This window comes from Papio anubis, chromosome 5, assembly GCF_008728515.1.
Source record: "Papio anubis isolate 15944 chromosome 5, Panubis1.0, whole genome shotgun sequence".
NCBI lineage: Eukaryota > Metazoa > Chordata > Mammalia > Primates > Cercopithecidae > Papio > Papio anubis.
Window position 1 is genome coordinate 133,591,298 of NC_044980.1, and position 18,787 is coordinate 133,610,084.

At 34.3% G+C, this 18,787-nt stretch overlaps 1 protein-coding gene across 14 annotated transcripts in view; it reads left to right on the forward strand.

Annotated features, from left to right (window-relative positions):
* Positions 1–18,787, forward strand: part of LOC103885453 (protocadherin alpha-C2) — a 216,067-nt gene that overhangs the window by 144,708 nt on the left and 52,572 nt on the right. The window lies entirely within an intron of this gene.

Sequence of the window (18,787 nt, forward strand, 5' to 3'; positions counted from 1 at the left end):
GGTTAACATTTCAACTTATGATTGCAGAGGAAGAGGGGACACACAAACATTCAGATCATAGCAAGTTTGTGTCGATCAGTATTTTTCCTTCCATAAGCATTTAAAAAATTAAGAGTGAAATTTATAGGCCTAGAATTCTCTTCATGAAAATCTTTTAAATTATAAATTCAGTGTCTATAATATTAATAGTTATAGAATTATAAAGAGCCTCTATTTCTCATTGTATTAGTTTGGTTAATCAAAATGGAAAATTTTAACATACCTTGCTCAGAAACAGATAGAACAAGGAAACAAAAGAAAATCAATCAGGGTACTGAAAACTTGAATAATAGGAATAACCAACTTGTATGTATGTGTGTGTGTTGCTGAACATTATCATCTGTGAGATACATTTATATTGTTGTATGTAGCTGTATATCATTCATTGTCATTATATAGTACTTCAGGGTGTGAATGGTCAATTTCTATAAATGTTCTGCATATTCAAGAAAAAGCAGTATTCCGACATTGCTTGTTGTAGTGTTCTGTGTATGTCCATTAGGTCAGCTTTGCTAGTTGTGTTGTTCAAATATTCTGCATTCTTTTTTATTCTTTTCGTTTGCTTATTTTATCAGTTACTGAGAAAATTATGTTAAAGTGTTCCACTATGAATAGTGAATTTTTTTCCTTGGATTTTGTCAATTTTTTGTGTCATATGTTTTAAGGCTATTTTATTTTATTAGATTCTTAACCAAATGTGAATATGTGATATCTTTCTGCTAAACTGAAACTTTTAGCATTATGTATTATTTAACTCTATTTCTGCTAGTGATAAACTATTACAGTTTTTGTTTGCCTGAAATGTCATTCTTGATAGATACTTTTCCCTGGGTGTAAAATTCAAGATTGGCATTTATTTCATTTTGGTACATTAAAGTTACCACCTCATTATCTTCTGGATTCCACTGTTGTCTCATTATGCTGCTTTATCAGTAACTTACTGTCTTTCTTCCAATTTTACTAGTTTTGTCTTTTTGTGTGTCCAACATGCTATTAAAAGTATTCCTTGAGTTGTTAATTTTGGTTATTGTGTTTTTCATTTTAAAAATTATAATTATTACTGATCAAGTCTGCCATGATATCTTTTATAGGTTTCTGTTCCCTGCAATTTTTTTTTTTCAAAACAAGTCTTGCTCCATCGCTCAGGCATGATCATAGCTCACTGCAATCTCAAATTCCTGGGATCAAGTGATTCTCCTGCCTTGGCTCCCAAAGTGTTGAGATTTTAGGCATGAGCCGCTGCGCCTGGCTCCTGCAAATATTCTTAAGCTTGTCATTTATTTATTTAAATATATTAAATCTTCATCTGATAATTCCAGTGTCTGAAGTCTGCAAGTGTGTATCTGCTGTGTGCTGTTTCAGCTGGACAGCTCCATGTTCTGTGTGCCAACCTTTATTTGACTTGTGATGGTCCATATCCTGAAAATGATATTTGTCAGGGTATCTTGAGATCTTGGATGGAAGTGCCTTTCTTCATGATAGATTTTTATACATTTTCCAGTGAGTAAATACTACTGCTTGTAAACCACTTTAAATCAAGTTCAAGACTTGAAGCTCCTTGGCTACTTAGACTACATATTTTCAGCTAAAAATATGCAGGATATCTAGTATCTAGCTACAAGTTTATAGGATTATATTTTCCTTTCCTATTTTCCTTCTGGCCTTTTTGGTGCCACGTCAAATTCCCCAGCAGTTTCCTGGGCTGGAGAGTAGGTGGGTTTAGTTTTCACATACCATTACCTGGAAAGATTAGTCCTTTGGAGTTCCAGCTTAATGTAGTTTGGAGATCCCATAAGACTCCCCATCTTGAATATCCTGCTTCTTTTTCTTCCTTCCTTCCTTCTTTTCTTTTCTTTATTTCTTTTCTTTTCTTTTCAGATGAAGTCTCGCTCTGTCACCTAGGCTGGAGTGCAGTGGCACGATCTTGGCTCACTGCAACCTCCGCCTTCCGGGTTCAAGCAATTCTCTGCCTCAGCCTCCAGAGTAGCTGGGATTACCGGTGCCCACCACCACGCCTGGCTAATTTTTTGTATTTTTAGTAGAGACGGGGTTTCACCATCTTGGCCAGGCTGGTCTTAAACTCCTGACCTCGTGATCCACTCGCCTCAGCCTCCCGAAGTGCTGGAATTACAGTCATGAGCCATGGTTCCCAGCCCATCCTGATTCTTAATTTCTGTCTTCCTACAATTTATGTCCAAGTTTATGTCAAGTTCAATATTCTGTTTACCTCTTTGGGCTTAGGTTTCCTCCACAATTTGTCCTAGCAGTTCCCCATTATCTTGTCAGATTTTCAGTGCTTTTAAGATATTTGTTTTAATATTTTATCCAAGAATATTTAGTTGATTTCAGTAGGATGACTGCTGTAAATAATTTAGGCTGCCATTGCCTGATATTCCCTATCACAGAGTTCTATAACCAGTGACTAGCATCTAAATAATATTGAAATGCTTTTATGTATACCTTAAAATATTTGAATTACTTTTGTTTTGAAATCAATAGTATCTTTACTTTCCTTAAACCTTGATAAGGGATTTATATCTCTTATTATTAATTTTGGGAAAAAATAATTCATAAACCTGGTCTATTATGAAATATTTACTAATTGAGCCAAGAGAGCACATGCATTTACCTAAAACATTCACATAATCAAACTTTATTAAAGGGGATATTTGTGACTTTACTTGACCTAAAACAGTTTCCTTATTTCTCTATTCCAGATATTTTATATAAAATACATTTTTGAGCATAAGATATTTAAAATGTGTAGGCAAATAAGATATCCATTTCATTAAAAGATATCTAAGGCTGGGCATGGTGGCTCATGCCTGAAATCCTAGCTACTTGGGAGGTCGAGGCACAAGAATCACTTGAACCAGGGGGAGGTGGAGGTTGCAGTTAATGGAGATTGCATCACTGCACTCCAGCCTGGGTGACAGATGAGACTCTGTTTCCAAAAAAAAAAAAGAGATATCTAACAATAAACAAGTAAACTATCAATTATAATACAATCAAATTCAAGCTACAACTGAAATAAATACATGCTATCTAGGAAACTCAGAGGGAAGCAACTAACTCAGTATAGTTGGGGGGGGGGTTGAGGCAGAAAAATCTTCCTATATAGGATGTCATGTATAATTATAGTGTTTATATTTGCCAATTGTAAAAAAAAAATGGCAAAAGAGATCTCATTCAGAAAATCAATAAGCACAACATTTTTAGGAATAACTTTAATGAGAAATATGAAGTAAAAGTATGAAACTTTGTTGAAAAATATTTTAAAATCTTGTGTAAATGAGATGACATAATGTATTTTTATGTAGAATATTACAGAGGCATGTTTTCCACAAACTAGTTGGATTTGGCCCTGTGTCAATAAAAATTCCAGTAAGATGATTACTTTACTTTAGCATGATAACTTTTTTCCTAAAAGTTATCTCTAAGACTACGCATGAAGAAAAAAAAATTGAAAAAGATTTAAAGACTTTAAAATGTAAACATTCTGTTATCAGAATTAAATTTTGGGGCTGAGTGTGGTGGCTCACGTAATCCCAGCACTTTGGGAGGCTGAGGTGGGTGGATCATTTGAGGTCAGGAGTTCAAGAACAGCCTGGCCAACATGGTGAAACCCCACCTCTACTAAAAAATACAAAAATTAGCCAGGCATGGTGGTGGGTGCCTGTAGTCCCAGCTACTCTGGAGGCTGAGGCAGGAGAATCACTTGAACCCTGGAGGTGGAGGCTGTAGTGAGCCAAGATCACGCCACTGCACTCCAGCATGGGAGACAGAGTGAGACTCTGTCTCACAAAAAAAAAAAAAAAGAAAGAATTAAATTTTGGGAAGACATTATTAGCAATATTGTGTAGTATCCATTGGACAGGATGAGAGTAGAGGAAAGGAGATTATTAAAATACATAGGTAAGAAATTATGGATATTTAAATTCAGACTAGAGGCAAGGGCTTTAATATGATATAAATAGAATTGATAAGGCTAAATATGGGAGATACAGTAAAATAATAAATAGATGCTATCAAGGTTCATGGAAATGTTGAGTTCAGTATGCAAAATGTTATGTAAATAGACATAGACAATAGTTGAATTTGTTGATCTGAGTGGGGCTGAATTCTAAATATAGATTTTGATTCATCTGCATAAGGAAAATCGTTGCAGCTGGAGTATGGATAAAACTATCTATGAACAATATATAAAGTGTGAAAAAAAAGGACAAGGTCAAAATATTGTGGAACACATTAAAAGGTCTGAGAGAATGAAAGTCCAGTCTAAGAAGCAGTAGGAGATGTAGGAAAAAAACTAGGAAGTGGTCCTTTATGCAAAGCAAAAGAGGAAAGTTTGAAGAAAATGAGTTGATTGAAGTTGTAAGATCTCACAGAAGTCAAGTAAGAAGAGGTCTCTAAAGTGTTCATTGGACTGGTCATTATGATGTCATGAGTACTTTAGCATGAGCAGTTTCAGAAGTGTGGTTATAGGAGAAGCAGTGAATTCAAGAGTTAAAGGAGTTAAGAAAACAGAGACAGAACTGTTGAGTATCCCCCAAAAGCAATTATCTTCAAAATATGGAAAACCAGATTGGGATACAGAAAGGCTTCTTGTTAAAGATAAAGGAAGCCTGAGTAAGTCATGGGAAAAGGGTACTAGAGAAGAAGAGGTTGAAGATTAGAAGAGTTGAAAATTAAAGGGCCAAGGCTGGTTTTTTGTTTGTTTGTTTTGTTTTGTTTTTTAACAGGGTTTTACTCTGTCGCCCAGGCTGGAGTGCAGTGGTGTGATCACTGCTCACTGCAGCCTTGACACCCCGGGCTCAAGCGATCCTCCTACCTCAGCCTCCTGAGTAGCTGGGAATACAAGCATGTGCCACCACACCTGGCTAATTTTTACTTTTTTATAGAGATGGAGTCTCACTGTGTTAGCCAGGCTGGTCTCGAACTCTTGATCTGAAGCGGTCCACCTGCCTTGGCCTCCCATAGTGCTGCGATTATAGGTGTGAGGCACTGGACTGAGGCTTCTTAAATTGTGGCAAGGAACATATTTCATATTTTAAATGATTTAAGTATTTAAAGATCACAGTTTTCCTGGCAACTTACTGTAGAGATCACTTCAGAATTTTCCTGGGTAGAGTTGTGTGCTGTAGAAGTATAGTGTTGTAAGCAAGTGTGGGTTGGGAGTCCATACCCCTTATTTATCTATTCTGTGTATCCTATTAATAACAGTAATTATCAGGTTATTTTGTCTTTGAACAGCTTAGTAAGTCTGAGCATTTACATAGAAAAAATGCTGGGTTTATTCCTCCTGTTACTGTATTTTACAAGTCTGTCGAGGGTCCACAGTGGTCTTTGCCCCATAATTGTAAAATGAGATATTAGAATCATCCTTATTTCTCTTAACCACCTGCTCCACTGTACAGTTCCTATAATACCTATAAATCCAGAAACATATCTTTATATTGGCTTATGCCTTCTTTAGATGATTGTAATTAAGAGTATCATCTTAACCTCTCTGGTGAGTCTACTTTAATAGTTGTGGGTCATGAATTATTTTTTACTCAGACATAATTATCTTTGGTCTTACATAAAGAAAACCCTAGATACTCCACAAAAACACTCTTGGAACTAATAAACGAGATAAAGTTGAAAGATAAAAAATCAACATACAAAAATCAATAGCATTTCTGTACACTTTTGAACTATCTGAAAAATAAATCAAGAAAACCATGCTATTTACAATAGCTATGAGAAAATAAAAATACTTAGGAATAAATTTAACCAAGAGGATGAAAGACTTGACATTGAAAACTTTAAAACATTGATCAAAGAAATTGAAGAAGACACAAATAAATGGAAATATATTTTATGTTCATAGCTTGGAAAAATTAATACTGTTTAAAATGTCCATATTACTCAAAACAGTATACAAATTCAATACAATTCCTATCAAAATTTCAATGAATTTTCTAATAGAAATATAAAAATCTTTCCTAAAATTTACATGGAACCACAAAGTATTCCAAATACCCAAAGCAATATTGAGCAAAGTAAATAAATAAATAAAAACATACAAACAAAAAATAAAGCTGAAGACATCATACTAACTGGCTTCAAAATATACTTCAAAGCTATAATAATCAAAACAGCATGGTACTGGCATAAAAAACAGACATGTAGACCAATGGAGCAGAATAGAGCACCCAGAAATAAATCCACACAGTTACCATCCACTGATTGGCAACAAAAGTATCAAGAATATACAATGGAAAAAGGACAGTCTCTTCAATAAATGGTGTTGGGGCAATTGGATATCCAAATGAGGAAAAATGAAACTAGACCCTTATCCCACACTGTATACAAAAGTCAACTCAAAATGGATTAAAGACTTAAACATAGACCTGAAATTGTAAAACTAACAAAAGAAAATACAGGGCGAAAGAGCCATAACACTGATTTGAGCAGTGATGTTTTTTATATGACCCTGAAAGCACAGGCAATGAAAGCAAAAATAGACAAATGGATTGCATCAAACTAAAAAGCTCCTGCACAGCAAAGGAAACAAGAGTGAAGAGACAATCCACAGAATGGGAGAAAATATTTGCAAATCATAAATCTGATAAGGAGTTAACATACCAAATATATAAGGAGCTCAAACAACTCAATAGTAAGAAAACAAATAATATGATTTAAAAGATGGGCAAAGGATGTGAATAGACATTTCTCAAAAGAAGACACACAAATGACTAACAGGTATACTAAAAAATGCTCAACATCATGAATCATCAGAAAAATGCAAATTAAAACCCCAATGAGATATCACCTCACACCTGGTAGAATGGCTATTATTGAAAGAGGAAAGATAACAAGTGTTGTAGAGGATGTGGAGAAAAGGGAACTCTTGCACACTGTTGGTAGGAATGTAAATTAGTACAATCATGGAAAACAATATGGAGGTTACTCAAAAAATTAAGAATGAAACAACTATCCAGCAATCCCACTACTGGGTATATATCCAAAGGAAATGAAATCAGTATGTCAAAGATCTATCTGCATTCCCATGTTCATTGCAGCATTATTCATGATAGTTCAGATATAGAATCAACCTAAGTGTTCATAGTGGATGAATAAAGAAATTGTGAAATATATATATATATATATATATACACACACACACACACACACAATGGAATACTCTTCAACCATTAGAAAGAATAAAATCCTGTCATTTGTGACAACATGGGTGAATCTGGAGGGCATTATGTTTAGTGAAATAAGCCAGACACAGAAAGACAAATACCGCATGATCTTATTCATGTGGAATGTAAAAAAGCTGATCTCATAGAAGCAGAGAGTATAAATAACAGTGATTACCAGAGATGAGTAGGGCAGTAGTAAGGAGGAGAGGTTGGAGAGAGGTTGGTCAATGGGTACAAAGTTACAATTAGGTAGGAATAATAAGTTCTGGTGTTTTATTGAACAGTAGAGTGTAGTTAAGAATAATGTATATTTCAAAATAACTATTATAGAAGAAGAGGATTTTTAGTGTTCTAACTTCAAAGAAATGATAAATGTTTGAGGTAATGGATATGCAAATTACCCTGATTGGATCATTACGCAGTGTATATATGTATTGAAACATCAGTTGACACATAAATATGTATGTGTCAATTAAAATAATAAAAGTAATAAAATGTATAGTTACTTCCAGGGGGTAGAAAATGTGGTATATATTCATGGTATACTACACAGCCTTAAAAAAAAGAAAATCCTGTCATTTATGACAGGAAAAACAAGTAAGATAATCCAATGTACCATGTGTTGAAAAGACTTGTTCTTTTTATTGCATTATCTTGACATCTTTGTAAAAAGTCAGTTGACCATAAATGTATGGGCTTCATTCTGGACTCTATTTCATTCCTTTGATCTGTACGTTTATCCTTTCACTAAAAGTAGATTGTCTTGGTATTGTAGCTTTATAAGTTTGAAAATCACCTGTGAAATCCTCCAACCTAGTTCTACTTGTCAAAATTGTTTTGGCTATTATAGGTCATTTAAAGTTTCATATAAATTTTAGAATCAACTTTTCAATTTCTACAAAGAATTACACTGGGATTTTTATTGGGAATGTGTTTAACATATAGATGAATTTAGGGAAGATTTGGTATCTTAACAATATTGAGTCATCAGATTGTATGAACATATATACCTCCATTTACTTGAGTCTTTAAAAAATTCTCTCAGTATGTTCTGTAGTTTTAAGTACTGAGGTTTTGAAAGTTTTTTGTAATACCTATTCTTATGTATTTTATGGTTTAAAAAATTCTATTGTAGGTGGATTTTAAACAGATTTTTAATTTGCAAACAGAGACTATTTCTTCCTTTCCAATATTTATATTTATTTATTTATTTATTTTGCCTTTATAATGGCCAGGACTTCCAGTACCACATAAAGAGAAGTGATGAGAGCAGATATTCTTGCCTTACCCCTGATCTTATGAGAAAAGTGTTCAATATTTTACTATTAAGTGTATGCTACTGATAGGTATTTCCCAAATGCTTTATTAAATTGAGGAAGTACCCTTTTCTTTCTAGTTTGCTCAGAGTTTTATCATGATTCATTGCTGAATTTCATCAAATTTTTTTAAATCTATTTATATGAGCATATGATTTTCCTTTATTTTACTAATATGTTGGATTACACCAATTGAGTTTTGAATGTTGGAAAAAACCTTACATTCCTAGGATAAATCCCACTTAGTCATGATATATTATCTTTTCAAACATTGTTAGATTTAACTTGCATTTTAGTAAATATTTTAACATCTGTGTTCATGTAGAATATCTGTAAATAATTTTGTAAAGAATATCTTTTCTTCTTGGGGGCTAATGTTTTCATTAGGTTTTAGTATTTCTAACCTAATGACTTAGGAAGTATTCCTTCCTCTGTTTTCTGAAAGGTTGTATAATATTGGTGTTATTTCTTCCTTGAGTGAAACATTCTGTGCCAGGGGTTTTCTTTTAGGGAAAGTTTCTGATAAGAAATTCAATTTATTTCATAGGCTTTCTATTAAAAATGAAAATACTATTTATATTTTACTTCATGCTCTGTCAATTTTGTTAAGTTGTATTTTTTAAAGGATTTGTCAATTTCATTCAATTTTTCTTATTTGTTTCCACAAAGTTGTAAATAATATTCTCTCATCTTTTAATGTCTGTATAATCTGTAGTGATAACATCTTTTTCATATTTTATATTGGTGATTTGTGTTCTATCCTCTTTTTTTTAATTGATAAGTCTAGTTAAGAATTTATCAATGTTGTTGATTTTTTTCAAATAGCCAGCTTTTGACTTTGTTGATATATTTTCTATTGTTTGGTTTCTGTTTCATTAATTTCTGCTTTTGTCTGTATTATTTGCCTTCTTATATTACTTTGGGTTTACTTTGCTCTCTTTTAGATCTTAAATGGATTCTTAGGTAACTGATTAGGTAACTGACATTTCTTCTAATATAAAAAAATTAAAGCCACGAATTTATTAGTATGAACTGCTTTATTTGCATTTTACAAATTTTTATATGTGATGTTTTTTTTTTTTTTTCATTTAAAAGTATGCTCTAATTTCCACCATGATTTAATCCTTTCACCCATTCATTATTTAGGAGTGTGATCAAGTTTACAAATATTTTTGGTTTTCCTAGCTATCTTGTTGCTTTTGATTTATAATCTAATTCTCTTTTGGTCAGAGAACATTCTCTGCATGATTTCAGTCTTTTAAAAATCTGTTTAGACTTGTTCTGTGGCCCAGCAACAGTCTATCTTGATGAACATATCAAGTGCACTTGAAAAGAATGTATATTCTGTAATTGTTGGGTGTAATCATTTAAAAGTATAAATTATTGTTATCCAGATTTTCTGTCTTTATTTTTTTGTCTAGTTGTTCTATCAATTGCCCAGAGAGCAGTGTTAAAAGTCACCTATTGGCCGGGCGCGGTGGCTCAAGCCTGTGATCCCAGCACTTTGGGAGGCCGAGACGGGCGGATTACGAGGTCACGAGATCAAAACCATCCTGGCTAACACGGTGAAACCCCGTCTCTACTAAAAAATACAAAAAACTAGCCGGGCGAGGTGGCGGGCGCCTGTAGTCCCAGCTACTCGGGAGGCTGAGGCAGGAGAATGGCGTAAGCCCGGGAGGCGGAGCTTGCAGTGAGCTGAGATCTGGCCACTGCACTCCAGCCTGGGCGACACAGCGAGACTCCGTCTCAAAAAAAAAAAAAAAGTCACCTATCATCATTGTGTTTATCTTTTTGTGTCCATTTTTGCTTCATGTAATTTGAAGCCCTGTTATTAGGCACACACGTTTATGATTATTATAATTTCCTGATTTATTGATCCTTTTATCTTTATAAAATATCTATTTGTTGCTGGTCATTCTTTCTGGAAGTAGCTTTTGTCTGATATTAATGTGGCCATTCTAGTCTCATGTTTTCTGTTTTCATGGCATATTACTTTTTATTCATTTTACTTTTGTTTCTTTAAAGCATGCCTTGTAGAAGTGTATTGTTGGATCTTGCTGTTTTACCCATTTTGATAATACCTGCTTTTTAATTGAAGTGTTTAGCCCATTCACATTAGTGTAATAATTGATATGTTTAGATTCGTGTCCTTCAATACATGATTTGCTTTCTATTTGTCCCCTCTGATTTTGTTCTTCTCTTTCCCCTTATCTATTGTGTTTTGAATTATTTGGGTATTCCTCAGAATCTCTTTCAATTTTTAGATATACCTATTTTTAGATTTTTTTACTTGCATTTTTTAGTGGTTGCTATAAGTATTACAGAATACATACTTAACTTTTCTCAGTCTACTTAGAGTTAATAGTGTACCACCTTTTAAAATATAGAAAAGTTACAACCATATAAGACTATTTAGCTCTTCCTATTCCATTGCTTATGCTGTAGTTTTCATTTGTACTAAATCTCATACAATACAAAACCCACAAGACACAGTTATAATTTTTGTTTAAGCAGTTATTATGTACTTTAGAGAATTAAGAAGGAAAAAAAATAGTCATTTCTGTTTACCTAGTCATTTACCATTTCTAGTGCCATTAATTTGTTCCTAAAGAGCTGAGTTTCTCCATAATGTCTTTTTGCTTCAACCTGAAAAACTTTATTTAGCACTTTTTGTAATGCATATATGCTGCAGTGATTTATCTTAGTTTTCCTTTATCTGAAGATCTATTTATCTTGCATTTGAATGATACAGAATTCTGGGGGATTGACAGATTTTATTTTCTTCCACATAAAAAAAATGTTATTCTACTGTCTTCTAATGCTCATAGTTTCTGACGAGAAGCGTATAGTCATTTAAGTCATTATTTCCTGTGTGCTACATGATTGTTTTGTTGCTCTTGCATGGCTGTGGGGACACTTATTTTAAGGTTTTCTACTTACCTTTGGTTTAGAAGTTTGACTATGGTGTGCTTATTTATGCTTTTATTTTTATCCTGTTTAGGGTTGGCTGAGTTTATCAAACATGTAAATGTATATTGTTAACCGAATTTGACAAATTTTTGTTCCTTATATCCTTAAATTTTTTAATCCTAATTTCTCTCTATCCTTTCTGGACTCCAATTACATACATATGGTACTTTTTAAATATTGTCTGGTTTTACCATAGTAGGGTTAAAGTTTGGTCCTTTAAGACTATACACTTTTTTTATATTCTTATATATTCTATATTGTTCCATAGGTCTGTAAGATTTATTTTATTTTTATTTTATTTCAATCCTTTTACTTTTCTTCAGATTGGATCATTTCTATGGATCTATTTTCAGATTCACTGACTTTTGCCTCTTTTATCTCCATTCTTCCTAAGATCAGGCAGTGAGTTTTAATTTCAAATATTATATTTTTATTGCTAAAATTTTCATTGGCTCTTTTGTATTTTCCTTTTTTTCTGATAATATTTCCTTTATTTTCATTCCTTACCAACATGTTTTCCTTTATCTTATTGAATATAGTTATGGTAGCTACTTTAAAGTTGTTGTCTGCTAATTCCCATATCTGTGTCATCTCAGGTTGGATTCTTGATGGTCTTTACCTTTAAGAATGCATCACATTTTTCTGGTATTTCATGGTTGGTAATTTTGGATTTTATCCTGATATTATTAATGTGTTATTTTTGAGATTCATCATTCTGTTTGTATTAGTCCATTATTGCACTACTATAAAGAAACATCGAAGACTGGGTAATTTATAAAGAAAAGAGGTTTAATTGGCTCACAGTTCCGCAGGCTGTAGGAAGCATGTTGCTGGCCATCTGCTTGGCTTCTGGGGAGGCCTCAGGAAACTTAAAATCATGGTGGAAGGTAAAGGGAAAGCGGGCTCATCTTACATGGCAGGAGCAGGAGCAAGAGAGAGGGAGGTGGTACACACTTTTAAACAACAAGATTTCATGAGAACTCTCTCACTATTATGAGAACAACATTAAGGGGGAAATCCACCCCCATGATCCAATCACCTCTCACCAGGCCCCACCTCCAACACTGGGGATTACAATTTGACATGAGATTTGGGCAGGGACACAGATCTAAACCATATCACTGTTATATTTCTATGAAGGGTGTTAACATTTTTGTTTTAGTAGCAAATAAACTTGATTAGACTAAAAATGCAAAATCTTTCTTTCTTATGCTGGGTAGCAGTTCAAACTTCGATTTAGTTCTTTTAGCTTTAGCCTTTGCTCTTTATATGTGATTCAGGGACAGCAGAGATGTGGGAAGAATTTAATCATTGAATTTAGGGCTCACCTTCTTTTGTTCTGTGCACTCAAGGATTCCCTACCCCTCTCAGTTGTGGATTACAGTGCTGTTGCTCCTGGCTCCTTCCCTTTGTCCCTTAAGATGGAGAAACTAGGGATTATCTGTCAGAGTTTTAGCTTCCTCATGCTATGTCACAACCTTGATCAGCTATTAGGCCAAAGCAACAATAACAGGAAACTCACTTCATGCTGATTCCTTTCTCCGTTTTAGTGCCCTCCTCCCCCAAAACTGCCTGCTTTTGTTTATTCTCCAGAGTCCTTAGATATTTGCTTTATGTATTTTGGCCAGAGGCTACAGTTGTTATCTCTAGAAGGGTCTGTTTATTATGAGCTTACTTTGATGTACTAGACTGAGCTTCAGACATTGTGTTTTGAAATTTTTGCTTAAACATTACATTTATCCAAGAATTAAATCTAATATTTATTTTTTTGTTCAACTTTTAAGTTCTGAGGTACATGTGCCAGTTGTGCAGGTTTGTTACACAGGTAAACATGTGCCATGGTGGTTTGCTGCACAGATCAACTCATCACCTAGGTATTGAGCCCAGCATCCATTAGGTATTCTTCTTGATGCTCTCCCTCCCATTGCTCCGCAGACAGACCCCAGTGCGAGTTGTTCCCCTCCATACTTTCATGTGTACTCATCATTCAGCTCCCACACATAGTGGGAACATGTGGTGTTTGGTTTTCTGTTCCTGCATTATTGTGCTGAGGATAATGACTTCCAGCTCCATCCATGTCCTTGCAAAGGACAAGATCTTGTTCCTTTTTATGGATGCATAGTATTCCATGGTATATATGTACCACATTTTCTTTATCCAGTCTATCATTGATAGGCATTTGGGTTGATCCCATGTCTTTGCTATTGTGAATAGTGCTGCAATGAACATACACATGCATGTATCTTTATAATAGAATGATCTATGTTCCTTTGGGTATATACCCAGTAATGGGATTGCTGGATCAAATGGTATTTCTGCTTCTAGATCTTTGAGGAATCGCCACACAGTCTTCCACAATGGTTGAACTAATTTACACCCCCTACCAACAGTGTAAAGTGTTCCTTTTTCTCCATCTGTTGTTTCTGAACTTGTTAATAATTGCTATTCTGACTGGCATGAGAAGATATTTCATTGTGGTTTTGATATGCATTTCTCTAATGATCAGTGATGTTGAGGTTTTTTTCACATGTTTGTTGGCTGCATGAATGTCTTCTTTTGAGAAGTGTCTGTTCATGTTCTTTGCCCACTTTTTAATGGGCTTGTTTGGTTTTTTCCTATAAATTTGTTTAAGTTCCTTGTAGACTCTGGATATTAGACTTTTGTCAGATGGATAGACTACACAATTTTTCTCCCATTCTGTAGGTTGTCTGTTCACTCTGATGATAGTTTCTTTTGCTGTACAGAAACTCTTTAATTTAATTAGATCCCATTTGTCAATTTTTGCTTTTGTTGAAATTGCTTTAGGCACTTTTGTCATGAAATTTTTGCCTGTGCCTATGTCCTGAATGGTATTACCTAGATTTTCTTCTAGGGTTTTTATAGTTTTATACTTTTATGAATTAAGTCTTTAATTAATCTTGAGTTAATTTTTGTATAAGATGTAAGGGAAGGGTCCAGTTTCAATTTTCTGCATATGGCTAGCCAGTTCTCCCAGTATCATTTATTACATAGGGAATCTTTTCCCCATTGCTTGTTTTTGTCAGGTTTGTTGAAGATCAGATGGTTGTAGGTGTGTGGTGTTATTTCTGAGTTCTCTATTTTGTTCCACTGGCCTATGCATCTGCTTTTGTACCAGTACCATGTTGTTTTGGTTACTGTAGTTTTCTGGTATATATGGAGTCAAGTAGCATGATGCCTCCAGCTTTATTCTTTTGCTTAGTATTGTCTTGGCTATAAAGGCTCTTTTTTGGTTCCATATTGATATGGTTTGGCTGGGTCCCCACCCAAATCTCACCTTGAATTGTAGTTCCCATAATCCCCACATGTTGTGGGAGAGACCCAGTGGGAGGTAATTGAATCATGGGGGTGGTTATCCCATGCAGTTCTCATGATAGTGAGTGAGTTCTCATTAGATCTGATGGTTTGATAAGGGCTTTTCCCTTTTTGCTTGGCACTTCTCCTTCCTGCCACCATGTGAAGAAAGATATGTTTGCTTTCCCTTCCACCATGATTGTAAGTTTCCTGAGGCCTCCTCAGCCATGCTGAACTGTGAGTCAATTAAACCTCTTTCTTTTATGAATTACCCAGTCTCAGGCAGTTCTTTATAGCAGTATGAGAACAGACTAATACACATATGAATTTTAACATAGTTTTTTCAAAATCTGTGATGAATGTCAATGGAAGTTTAATAGGAATACCATTGAATCTATAAATTACTTTGAGCAGTATGGCCACAATACTGAGTCTTTCTATCCATGAGCATGGAATGTTTTCCTATTTGTTTGTGTCCACTGTGATTTCCTTGAGCCGTGGTTTGTCGTTGTCCTTGAAGAGGTCCTCCACTTCCCTTTTTAGCTGTATTCCTATGTATTTTATTCTCTTTGTAGCAATTGTGAATGGGAGTTCATTCAAAATTTGGCTCTCTACTTGCCTGTTGTTTGTGTTTAGGAATGCTAGCAGTTTTTTCACATTGATTTTGTATCCTGAGACTTTGCTGAAGTCACTTATCAGCTTAAGAAGCTTTTGGACTGAGACAATGGGGTTTTCCAGATATAGGATCATGTCATCTGCAAGCAAAGATAATTTGATTTCCTCTCTTCCTATTTGAATACCCTTTATTTATTTCTCTTTCCTAATTGCCCTAGCCAGAACTTCCAATACTATGCTGAATAGGAGTGGTGAAAGAGGGCATCCTTGTCTTGTGCTGGTTTTCAAGGGGAATACGTCCAGGTTTTGCCCATTCAGCATGGTGGTGGCTGTGGGTTTGTCGTATATATGGCTCTTATTATTTTGAGGTATGTTCCTTCAAGACCTACTTTATTGAGCATTTTTAACATGAAGGGATGTTGAATTTTATCGAAGGCCTTTTCTGAATCCATTGAGATAAACATGTGGGTTTTGTCTTTAGTTCTGTTTATGTGATGAATAACATTTATCAATTTGCATATGTTGAACCAGTCTTGCATCCCAGGGATGAAGCCTACTTGATCATGGTGGATAAGCTTTTTGAAGTGTTGCTGGACTCGGTTTGCCAGTATCTTATTCAGGATTTTTGCATTGATGCTCATCAGGGATATCAGCCTGAAGTTTTCCTTTTTGTTGTATCTCTGCCAGGTTTTGGTATCAGGATGATGCTGGCCTTAAATGAGTTAGGGAGGAGTACCTCCTTTCCCATTGTTTGGAATAGCTTCAGAAGAATTGGTACCAACTCCTCTTTGTACCTCTGATAGAATTCAGCTGTAAATCTGTCTGGTTCTGGACTTTGGTTGGTGGGCTATTTATTACTGCTTCAATTTCGAATTTAATATTTTTAAATCTTGAGTTAAATGGTTGAATGTGTGGAGAGTTAGATATCAATGAATGCATATTCTTAAAGGTATAAACTTTAACCCTGCTGGATATAGGATAAAATTTACATTAAAACACTATAATCAGTCAATTTAAGTAAAATAAATTCAAGGAAGTGGTCTGAATTTCTCAGTGTGCATTTAGATATTTATGGGAGTTATATAAAATAAATTATAAATGTGACTAAGGGCTTTTTATTAAGGAAAATGAAATATTGCTATGGACATGATTCTGTGTGTTTCTTTACTACACGCTATGAACTAAGAATTTTGGAGACAAATCATAAATATATAAATTGGTTTATTGATCACTGATTGGGAATATAAATAGGCACAAACATTTGGGGAAGCATTTTGGCATGTCTACCTAAAATTTAAACATGTAAGCACTAGTCCCCCCTTACCTGCAGTTTCACTTTGAGCAGTTTCAGAAAATAGGTGAGCACAGTATAGTAAGATATTTTTAGAGAGAGACCACATTCCTATAACTTTTATTATAGTGTATTGTTATGATTGTCCTAATTTATTATTAGTTATTGTTGTTAATATTTTACTGTGCCTAATTTATAAATTACACTTTATCATAGGTATGTATGTATAGGAAAAAACATAGTATATATAGAATTCAGTATTATCTTTGGTTTCAGACATTCAGTGGGGATCTTAGAAAGCATCCCCTGTGGAAAAGGAGGGACTACTGTACTTTTAACAAGGCACTTCCCAGAATAAACACACAGACATATACATGCAGGCACTTTCAGAAATGCACTTAAATATTCAATCATGGAGTAAAAATTATGAAATATATAGACAATGAACATTGTGTAGTTTTTATTAAGAAAGATCAGAATTATATATACTGACATGAAAGGATGTTCATAATGTATGTTAAGTAAAAACTAAGTTCATTATATATGTTAAGTAAAAAAAGTCACAAATTAAGAGAGTGTTAATTGATTTGAGAGTTTGTGTATTTTTTTTTCCTGTTTTGTGCTGAAAAACTGAAGTTGGCATCAACCAAGACATATTGTTATCTATGTATCAAGCTAAATAATTTTAAGATCTTTAAGACTATTAATTGGGAGATGCTGTATAAATAGAATCAGTGCCAGATTTTTTGTTTCAATTCTATCAGCCAAGTATACTATGCTTTCTTTGCTTGTGTTAGAAAAGAGAGAGAGAGAGAAAAAAAAAACAGAAGCAAAAAGTAAAGTTGTACACTAGTGTGTAGAGTGTGGTTCCCTTTCGGTAAAATGTATCAGTGTGTGTATTTATATAGCATAGTCAAAAGCCTGGAGTGATATACAATTATCTGTTACTGGTCTAGTCTACAAGGGAATTAGATTTTAAAGGACTTTCACTTTCATTGCTTTTAAAAATTCTGAACAAATTTAATTTGGTACAAGAAGTATATATTTTAAATATTATTGAACCTAATTAAAATAAACTAGAGATCAAAAAATAAATCACAGGAAGTTCACAGTCTGACTTTATCAGGATTGTTGCTATTTTCTTTCTTTTTTTTTTTTTGAGACGGAGTCTTGCTATGTCACCCAGGCTGAGTGCAGTGGCACAATCTCAGCTCACTGCAAACTCAGCTTCCTGGGTTCACGCCATTCTGCTGCCTCAGCCTCCCCAGCAGCTGGGACTACAGGTGCCCGCCGCCACGCCCGGTTAATTTTTATTTTTTTTTATTTTTTTTTATTTTTAGTAGAGACGGGGTTTCACCGTGTTAGCCAGAATGGTCTTGATCTTCTGACCTCGTGATCCGCCCGCCTCAGCCTCCCAAAGTGCTGGGATTACAGGTGTGAGCCACCGCACCCGGTCGATTGTTGCTATTTTCTTAACACGTCATCAAACATTATCACTGATCCTTGGAAAGAATTACTTTTTATAATTTGAAAATCTTTTTTATTCTTCAACTCCTGCTGGCTTAAAGAGCACTAAATCCACATATCCTAGGAAGCACTGCTGTCCAATATATCCTATGTGTACATTGATTTATAAACCAATAAATATTTCATACACAGTTGAGATTTTAAATGAGCTTATGATAATTGGATCAAAGGAATACTAGTCCAGCTTGAGAGTACTGCAGAAAACCAATCACAGAAATCTATGATGAAATTTTAATTATAAAGGATATTGAATATCTTAGAGTGACAACTCTGTTATAATAGATGTAACACTGAATTGGAAAGAGAGAAAGTGAGATTTTTACCCATTTCTGTTTGAAATCAACTTTCTATTTCTAGTAAATTACCAAACCATTCTGTTTTAATTTTTATATCTTAAAGTTATCAGTCACTAGAATGATTTAATGGGTTTATAAAAGAATTGACCAATAGATGTATAATAGATATAGAAAAGTCAGCCTGGGTGTGGTGGCTCACACCTGTAATAATATTATAGTATATTATTA